Source organism: Adiantum capillus-veneris, chromosome 18, assembly GCF_014529385.1.
Source record: "Adiantum capillus-veneris isolate H3 chromosome 18, ASM1452938v2, whole genome shotgun sequence".
Lineage (NCBI taxonomy): Eukaryota > Viridiplantae > Streptophyta > Polypodiopsida > Polypodiales > Pteridaceae > Adiantum > Adiantum capillus-veneris.
In genome coordinates, this window is record NC_140948.1 from 110,518,121 (window position 1) to 110,529,092 (window position 10,972).

Here is a 10,972-nt window from a genome sequence, read left to right on the forward strand (position 1 = left end):
CAAACCATCTGGAGGTGCAGAATTACTCAAAGCTGTGCGAAAAGTGTTCCAACTTTCCGGCAATGTGATCAACAGGAACATAGCTCTAACAGGTTCATCAAACTTGACACCTTGAGCTGACAACTGACTATAGATTGTGTTGAATTCATTCAGATGATTGGACATAGGTGTCCCTTCTTTCATCTTCAAGTCAACAAGCTTCTTAAGCCAGTATACCTGTAAAGCTGCACTCTGCTTCTCATAAAGATCACTCAGCTTTAACCATGCTTGATAAGCCGACATCTCGTCTGCTACATTGAAGTAAACGCTTTCTGCCAAAGTCAGCATAATGGTAGAAAGTGCCAATTCATCCATTTCGCTCCATTCATCTTCGTCCATATCTTCTGGTTTTATCCCTTTGAGATTTATAGGTTTTATCTGCTTCTTTTGTACCAACACGTGCCAAATCTGCTTCTTCCACAATGGGAAATTGGTTCCATCCAGCTTCTTGATATTGTAAAGAGCAGTGTCCTGTGATCCAGCCATAGTCACGCTTCACAGTGGTTTACTTTCCTGGGAAAAATTCGGTAGAGTTTCCCCTGTAAACTGACCTCTGAACCAATATCAACCTGTGAAATGAACCAAAAAAGCTTCAGATTCTGCATAAATTTCGGCAGAGTCTCCTTTGTAAAATGGCTCTGGTGTACTCAAAAAACAGACCAGAAAACAGCTCAAAAACACTGTCTCTCTGACACTGTAAGCTGCGGGTAAACCTGTCCTGCACTTGTACTGTCTCTGACTGTCCTTTCACTGTCCTGTAAGCATAGACTGCGACAATGCCTCAACGGCAGTAAAGCAAAGATGCAATCCCAACTGTCTAACTCACAGTCAATACATCCTAGCTGCCTATCTAAGGGTGCTCGAGGGATCGCTCCAAGACCTGTATCACCGAAAGGATCTCAACATTCGAGAATCCCCCAGCTCAATAAAACCTCACTCGACCCTCAACAAAGGCTGCAGTAAATCTGACAGTACATAGACTTCCCACAAAGTCATACATCCACAAATTTCCCATTGTATGTTGTAACCGCTGCGGCGGTTGTTTGCTGCGTGACTCACAGCTAGCAAACCCTCAACAGACATACATCATCTCTGACAATACATCCCATGTGGAAGTACCTGCAATGTCAGGATGAAATCTGGAATATCAAGCAGCAAACACAAGCTACCTGATGAACAAGTGGATGTCGCCTACAGTCTGTGTGTAGATGCGCCCGTGTCGTATGTGACACGCCTCCAAGAACTGTGAGCCGTCCTTCGATGTGTAGACAGCCACAAATCAACACTCTGGGAGTGTCAATATCCTCAGCACCTGCAGTCGTAGGCCGAAAACCCCAAATTTGCAGAGTCGGATCTGCACCCGCCGAGACCACGTAGTCGAAAATGGCCTACGCAGACCTTTGTCGAAGCCGAACGGTGGCCGAGATGACCTCAGAATGAAATTCTGAGAACACCAAGCCCTGCGGGCTCACCCACATGATTTGGGGCCGTTTCTTCGCCTGTCGAATTTCACTCCAATCTGAGCTGGTGACTCTAGCCTCCTGCAGTGCTGCCCCGAGCCTCGATCTGAGCTCTGATACCAGTTGAAGGAGTACGAGCGAAAGTGCGACGCGAGAGAGAGTGCGAGAAGAAGAGCACGACGATATGGTGAACTCGCTCTACTGTAATGTGTAGAGCATAGTGAGTTCTTATTAGGTTTTTAAAAAAGAATATGTGTACATACCTGGCGGCCCGCCCACTTACCTGGGCGACCACATTGGGCTTTATACCCCAACACTCTAAGGCTAAGTGAATGAAGCGTGACATATACTTCACCTTTTGAATGAATGATATGACCTCTTTGAGATTCTTGGGTGATGGGAGTTTAATAAGAGCCTTTGCCTTTGAAGGATCCACCTTGATGCCTTTGTAAGAAACTTTGTGACCAAGCAAGATCACTTCATCGTCACCTATGTGGCACTTGTCGGGTTGAGTTGACCTCCCATGTCATAGAGCTTCTTCAAACCTTCTTCTACCGTTTGTAGATGTAATGATTTTGAATTATAAATGCAGAAATCATCAATGAACACCCTAATTGACTTTCTAAAGAATGATTGAAACACCATGTTCTTGAAACGTTGGAAAATTGCAGGAGCATTTGTCAAGCCAAAAGGCATGACTCTAAAAGCATAACAACCCCAAGGAGTGATGAAGGTTGTTTTCAATTGATCCTCCAATTCAATCCCTATTTGAAAGTAACCTGAGTATCCATCACACACGGTGTACTTCTCATGACCAGCTACTTCATCTAGTATCTCATCCTAAAATGGGAGGGAAAGTGATCTCTTTTTGTTGCCTCATTTAGTGGACGATAATCCACACACACCCTCCACTTGCCGTTATTCATGGGAGTGACAACAACGGGAGAGACCCACTACAAATTCTCCACTAGATAGATAAAACCTGCTGCTAGAAGCTTTCTTACCTCCTTAAGTAAAGCCTGCTCCTTGATGGCTCCTAGCGTTCGTAGCTTTTGAGCTTTAGGTTTGGCCTCTGGCTTTAGCTCGATCTTATGTTGAACATCATCTACTCCACGCACGTCGGTGTAGTTTTTAGCAAAAAGCTTAGTAAATTTCCTTAACACACCTTTGAACTCCTCTCTTTCATCCTTTGTAAGTGTTGTAGACAACATACCTTCTAGCATTCCTTCATCTTCCACATTTTGGCTCTCTTGGGAACCTACCTCCTCCAAACCTTGACAAAAGGTTTCTTGGTTACTTGGCTTAAACCTTACCCCCATGACTTCAATGGAAGACTCCTCTTCCGTAGTGCTTCCGCTACCTTCTTCTTCTGAAGTGCTATCAGTCCAGTCTTCCTCCGTCTCACTTTGCGTTCATTCTTCATGGAGCTACTCTTGACGTTGCTCCTTCATGTCAAAGACAACCTTTTATGATTGTTATTCTTGCAAATCAACTTTCCACTTTCCCAATCCTGCAAAGCTTGCATTTTCATTAGCCATAGTCTTCCTAAGATAAATGGATAGCCACTTCCCTTGATCGACATAACATAAAAATCCACCGCCTTCTTAATGCCAAAGGCCTCAACAAAGACATTTTTACAGATGCCTACGCACCTACCTTGCTATTGTTTGCCATTTTCAATTTGATTTCAGGTGTCTCATGGATGTGCATGCCTAGTCTTTCCATGAGTCCCTCTGTCATGATGCAAATTTGTGCACCCCCATCCACTAGACCTTTCCTAATCAATCTTCCTTTTATGTAACAATCTAACACACGTGTAATATCCTCATTCATTTCAGCTTGTGCAATTTTTACAATAGGAACACTCTCTTTACCTTTCTCCTAGTGCTAACTGCCTTTGTTAAATCCCTCCTAACTTGTGGACATAATGCAAGAAATTGAGGCCATGAGATATCAGGACCCTTACCTCTCATGTCTTCCAACAAGTTGTACGGAGCCATACCATGTCCAAGAGGGAAGTCGTAGAGGTTGATACGATGTCGAGTCCTCTTGGTTTCCTTTGTCTCCTTTGCCTTCTTTTCTCGTCCGTGGTCACTTTGTGACGTGACTCCTTCTTTCTCCTTACCTTTTCCACGGCCACGCTTACTGCCATTTGCTTCCATGTCCACCTCATTGGAATTTGTCACCTCTACCACATGCACATTTGGGTCTGGCAAAGGCGGAACTCCTTTCACTCCTCGTGGAGGTGGTCTTGTTCCATTTGGCCTTTGTAGAAGCCGTGGTTGTTGACTAGTTCCTTCACCTGCATTCATCACTTGGTAATTCAAGTTAGGTCTCCCTGGCTCCCCACGGGGCCAAGGACAATTATACATCCCATGTCGAGACTCTCCACAATTCCAACATTGCAAAACTCTCCTAGATCGTGGTGGCTCTCGCTCTTCTGACTTCTTTGCTTGTCCCTTGGGACCTACAGTTTGTGCAAGGTGAATTGACAAGTTACTTAAGGATTCATTTAACTTTTCAATTACCTCTGTTGTTACCTCAGGAATCTTTCTAGATGTTGATGCTTGCAATTTTCCCTTAGGTCTAGGACCCTCTATTGGAACCTCTCCTCTTAGACACTTGAGTTTCCTATACTTCTCAACATCCCTAGTTTCAGCTACGTCAAAGGTAGCAGGTGCACCCGTCTCAACTTTTATCTTGAGTGTGGGAAAGAGACTGGCTATGAACCTCTCCTTCTTGAGGAACTCTGCACCATCACTAGGGTTAGCAGCATTTCTCACCCGCACAACCCAAAGACATAGAAATTCTTGTTTATACATGTAGTAGTCATCTAAGTCTTTTTGTTTGTGAGAAACAATGTCTTGCCATAGCTTTTGAGTGTTTTGGGGATCAAAGAAGTATCTCTTGAAATGGTTCAAAACTTCACTGTAATTCCCTTTAACTTCCTCAGGCAAAGAGTCAAACCAAGTGCTAGCATCTTTTCTAAGGACTACTTCAAACATTTCTACACGTTCTTGATTAGTTACTATCCTCTTACATCTTGAAATTCGCTAAAAATAATTATCCACCCTCTCTAGGCTCTCCAAAGAAAAGAGGATACCCAGACATTTAACGTTGGCTTTCCATTGAATTGATTTCAAAGTGACACAGGTTTATTTTTTTCTTAAAAAGATTTACGCAATAATGTTTTCTAAATTGCAATCTGTTCTACAACAAAATAAAAATATGCACATCAAATGATCTATGATAATCAACGAGAGGCAACATAACAGGGTTTGGTAATGCAAGAATTTCTCCTACTCTTTGGGCACCAAACATAAACACCATATGTTGTTGAAAATGGATCTTTCTACTAATTGCAACGTTTATTCTAATGTGTGGAGTGAAATGGAAGGGAAAACCTTTATTCCTGGGCCATTATCCATGGTCTATGCATGACCTAATTCTTAAAACAAAACAAAAATATAAATGTCCACAAACTAAGGTCGTACATAATGAGAGGCAAAATAAAAGGATTTACTGAAGAGTTTATCTCAGCCAACCTAAGAGGGTCCAAAATTCTACGAATTACTCGTTGAAATTGTAATTTTGTGCTTACAATGATATGCACGTTTTGCCTTGCAATGGGAACAAACGGATCATACAAATTTTCGTAATTCATGCACGCTACTTGATTACTCTAAAGGATTAGTATTCACAACACATACACAAGCTGCCCTCAGTGGGGGAACCAAAATTGAGGAGGTCCGGGGCGGGCAACAAGAGAGGCGACCTCTAAACACCCCTCAAGGCTTCCGTGCTGCTCAATTGGAGCTGGGGCAACCACAAGCTCAACACAACAACAAACCCACAGCCAAACCCAAACAAGATAGGGGCACCACCTAGTTATGGTATGCAAACTAGGACGCAAGAGAGATTTTGTCACACCACAAAACACACACACAGCAACCTCACACCAAGACACACACAAAATGGACCAAAGAGAGCTAGAGAAAAGGGAAGAGAGAGAGAAATGGATCTTGCCTAATACCTTATTTGTGACTTGCAAATGGAGATGGTTCGTTATGATGCTATCATAGATCTTGTACAGAACTAACTCAATGCTTAGTGAATGTTAAACATTTCCAACACACTCACATTGTCTTAGGGTGTGGGAGACCTCTCACCACAATACCCTCTTACAATGGACACAAAATTGGCAATGAAAAACACACTAAAACACTTTCTAAAACAAGATCAAACGATAGAAACTCAAAATTACATTGTCTTAGGGTGTGGGAGACCTCTCACCACAATACCCTCTTACAATGGACACAAACTTGGCAATGAAAAACACACTAAAACACTTTCTAAAACAAAATTGGCAAGATTAAACACACTCACATTGTCTTAGGGTGTGGGAGACCTCTCACCACAATACCCTCTTACAATGGACACAAAATTGGCAATGAAAAACACACTTAAAACACTTTCTAAAACAAGATCAAACGATAGAAACTCAAAATACACAAGTCACCTTGAATTCACTAAACCGTACTGCACAAGTGAAAGGACGAAGATTTAAACGTCGAATCACGCCTTTGATGCACCAAACCTCAATTTATTGATGATGGAGGAACATATACAATAGTGGTTTTGAGATTTTGAACTCACGATCTCTCACTTGCAATGTGTATCTTGAAAGCTTCTCTCACACCAAGAGTGAAGCTCACAAAGTGGTTGCTACACCTAAGTCTCTCCTCACGCATAGTGTGTTGGTGTGTTATGTGAGATATTATAGGTTTTTTTACAAGAAGGAGAGGGGACTATTTATAGGTTGGAGACCCCTCATTAAGATTATTGAAAATCCTAATTTACACGCTAACAAATCAGGATTATGATTTTTTCTGAATATCAGAACATTGTGGGCCTTCTTTGTCTGCTTGAGTCATGGATGTGGGCTCAAAAGAGATCATTATTGATGGTAGATAAGGTGAAAGTATAGTTTTAAGGAAGGGGGGAGAGAGAGAGAGAGAGAGAGAGAGAGAGAGAGAGATACTATGCACATGTCTTGAGGTGAGGTGTCTTTTATGGTTAGGTCAATGGCTATTTTGTATTAGTATGTTAGTGGTTAGTGTTAGTAATCACTAGAAAGTTAATGATATATTTACAATGGGTAGAATGAGGTGGATGGTTGAAGTAAGATGGTTGAATGAAGTGAGAAAATCCTTGTGATGGTGAAGTTTGAAGAAGTTTTTGACTTACTTGTGTAGGTTCTCAAAATGACTATCGATCTTCTTCTTCATCTTCTCTTCTTTACGCCACCGCTGCCAAGGTTGATTATCGCGATGAAAATGGCAATTTTGTTGATGAGATCTCTTAATTTTCAGAAGTTAAGCATGGTTTACATGCTGAATTTTATGTATATAGAGAAGGGATAAGATGGAATTCTACTTTGTAAGTAATAGAGAGAGGCATAGAGATGGTGTATGTACATGGAGAGCTCATATGAGAGCTATGGGAGTAAGAGGGGAGGTTAATGGTAAAGAAGGTGAGAGAAACCATGAAAGGTGCAGGTTTGAGTGAGGGATTGAGAGGAATGATTGTGTGTGTGTGTGTGTGTGTGTGTGTGTGTGTGTGTGTGTGTGTGTGTGTGTGTGTGTGTGTGTAGAAGTGTGGAAAGAGGTCAGAGAAGACTATGGGCTACTTGTGAGAAAAGTGGGCAGATTAGGATCCACTCAAAAAATCATAGTTCACCGGTGGTTGCTCCAAAAAGCACCAAAATGTTTGAGGTGATTATTCAGCTCTTGGTCCACATTTTCTCTTTTGACCACCGCTTCAAATTCGGAGTGGAGATGGATATTAAAAATCCCACCAAAATACCTGTTTTTCTTCACAAAAAAAGTCTTCAGTCAGTACAACAAAAGAAGGTGTTATCGACGCATATATCGACGTTGCCCGTCGCTATGAGCGTCGCTGTGAAACCAGCCGCTATTAGCGACGGGTATAGCGATGCATATAGCAATGCGCATAGCGACGCATATAGCGACGACCATAGCAGAAAAAAAATTTCTTGGGCAGAGGGCAGGTAGCCTGGCATGTGCACAGTTAAAAGATGGACACAACCACAGCCAGACTTCATGCCCTCTGCCCAAGAAAGCGAGCAGCATCAAAATATCAACCATGCTCCCGCGCGCAAACATTTCGGCAGAGTTCCCTTTGTTTTTACATAAACTTTTCAAAAAAAAACCATATCATGTATACGCCTCCTACATGCTATCCATGTAGAACCATAACTTGAAACCATAACCGGCTATAACCACTTTGATCAAAACCATAATGCAGATAACTATAACCATAAACAAAATTAACAATAACCATAAGCATAACAAGAAAGAGAAACAATAAATGTCTATACAATGACAATGACAATAATCATAACCATAAGGGAAACAATAACTGTCTGAACACTAACTGTTTGTACAAAAAAGAGACACAGAAGTGTGTCTGTGTCTCACAAAGCATATAGATGAAATCTGGTCCACTAATGACTAGGCGTCGCAACCTGCACATAGGACAACTCACAAAATTAGTATTGATATTACTTCACATATACTGACTTAATTAAATCAACTCACACATATTAACGTCTCACCTCAAGCGATCAGCGAGACTGTAAGGCCTCCCAGTCTACAGGCTCTCCTGAAGCTTCAAGATCATTCAGTACTTCATAGATACCTCTGCGATATCCATCTGACTCCTCCTCGCGTAATGGAGCTCGATGCATCGCAAGATTCTGCGTTTATACAAAAATCAAAGTAATAAGAATACATGATTCATCGCGTTTTAAAAAACGTCATAGTTAAGATTGGATTAGAAACTCACAAACTCATAGCGAAAGGTGTCGAAGCCTCCGCTGCCAAGATGAGATGTCCCCCTAGTCATCTGTCGTACCTGCGCGGCCTCACACTACTGTCTGAACCGCGTGGCCGCTGTCCGCTCATCCTCCCTGATCTGCAGCCACGTCTCATGTGGGATGCCCGAAGGCTTCGGCGAGCCGGTCCTGAAAGCCTTCCAAGCTGCATCTCGTCGATGTTTGATGGTCTCCCGTGCAACACCCTTGATCCACCGCGTCGAAACAACGGAAGAACCCGGAGCAGGCTGGTACTCTCTCAGGATGGTCTCCACTATGTAAGTGACTTTTTCCTTGTCTTGCTGATCCCAAGACGTCAGAATGCTGGTCGAAAACTGTAGCTCCACGAGTTGGCGAATCCGCTGTCGCATCTCAGTCCCGACTCTATCCATGTCAACAGAACCATCTCCCCGTACAGTATAGAGCTTGGAGGCACTAGGATCGTGTGCCCCCCAAGGTGTCCGAGGTGTGCCAAGAGGTGTGTCGAGAGGTGTGCCTGGGTAAGACACGGGTCGTGAGCGAGGAGGGGTCGAAGCATCTGTCGACCCTCCTCCAAAGCAACCACCAGCTCCACCTGACGATCGCCGAGATCGGCAAGTGCGCCTGTGCTACGGAGATGAGGACGTACCCGCCTCTGCCCCACCCCTAGGTGTCGAAGCGGCCGTGATGGGAGAAGAAGGCGTCGTACCCATAGGCGTCCTGAACCCCGTAGGCGTCCCCCCCCTAGGCGTCGGTCCCTCGGGTGTGAAGCCCGGAGGCATAGTACTCGTGCCTCTGGCTACCCACTACTGAGAAGCCTCTGCCATATGAGCAGGCGTCATCCGTGTAACGAAGCCCATGAATGCATTTGTACTCATGGAAGCGGGATGTGGAATCTCGTCTGCCATACTAAAGTCCTGCACAAAGAAAGTAAAATAAAGCGTCAGAACATAGTTGTTTAAATTAACTTTAAGCTTAATTTTAAATCAAAGTCTTCACACAAACACTTACAGGCCTAGGCCTCGACGAGTGAGGCATCATCGATAAGATCTTACACCGTATCATCGTCTATCTCTAATTGCAAACATAACTCTACCCCAACTCGTTCTGGCAGATTGTCTTCATCCATTGCATCTTCATCTACAAGTGTCAATTCTGGCTCGTCTGCGTCATCCCTCGTATATCTGTCAACTTCCTCTGCGATACCTTCGTCCATCTCATCTAATGTCACAGTAGTATGGACGTCGTCTGACTGACTTTCCTCCAGGAGATCTTACCCTTCAAATACTTGTTTATTTCTTGGAGCAACCTAAACCACAAACCACCATTGTTGCTCTCGAGGGTCCGGTACAAAGACCACTTGCTCGTAATGTTCGAGGAGAGCAAATGTGTCGCTCGCATCTGTCCAAGTCTTGGTAGAATCTATTTGCATAAGCTTGTTTCCATCTCTGCGTACCGTTGCATTGCGACCAGAAGTAATCACCTTGAACCACTTCACATCCAACAAAAACATCTCAAACCGCTTGAAGCTTACTTTCAGGATACCTGACACCAGACCACAGTAATCCAGGTTGCTAGTGCTCTCATTCGTGTCTCTAGCACTGGCCCTGCTCTTTTGCATGAAAGTAACCATTACCCCACTGTCAAACGTGTTTCTTATGCTGTCAATTTGTTGTGTTCTGAAATGCTTTCCATGCGACCACAGTGCCATGTATGTATGATACTTCCAGTCACATCCAATAGCCAGCTCTTCCTCTTCTAGAGATATGGGTTCTCCGATCTGTCGAGCTGCTCTCACTGTCTTTCCAACCATGCCATTGTAGGGAATTCAGGTAGAGGAGCGAGATAGTCTGGCAAGGGTAAGCCTCTAGTCGTTCGACTTCGCCTGAAATCCTGTCGCTCTAGATTGCATCTCTCTTTCTCTTCTTCGTACCTTTCAAGCCATTTTTGCATCGGCACTGAATTTAGTATACAGAACTTCATGATCTTTTCTCGCATGGCCAGGTTCATTTTCTTCGCCACCCCTTGCCCTTGCGGCTCCTCTCCCACCAGTCTTGCATCCTCCTCATCGCTCCACAGTCGAGGCATTTCTGGGTCAGAAGCGGATAGAAATTCGGTCGTCAATACAAGAGACTCTTGCACCAACCATCCTTCTGCCATGCTCCCCTCTGGACGCGCTTTTTGGCGAACAAAACCCTTAAGTGTTTTCATGAACCTCTCTAGAAAGAACATCCAACGGCTGTGGACTATACCTGCCACTGCAACCTCATCTACTACATGGACAAGCAAGTGCATTTGGATAGTTAGGCAGCTCGTGGGTAGATACTTCTCAATCATGCAAACTGCCTCAATGGAGTTAGCCCTTGCGACTGCAATAGTTTCCTCTCGTATCTCCTTGGAAGAGATCCACCGCACTAGCTCTGAAATCTTGTATATGCAGGTCCGCACTTCCTCCATTAAACACCCCTCGATCGCAATTGGAAGAATGAATTGCAAGAACTTATGCCAGTCGTGCGATTTCAACCCTGACAGTTGATCGTCACGGGTGAATGCTGTCTTGAGACATCGCATATATCCTGTTGGCGTCCTGAACTCTGAA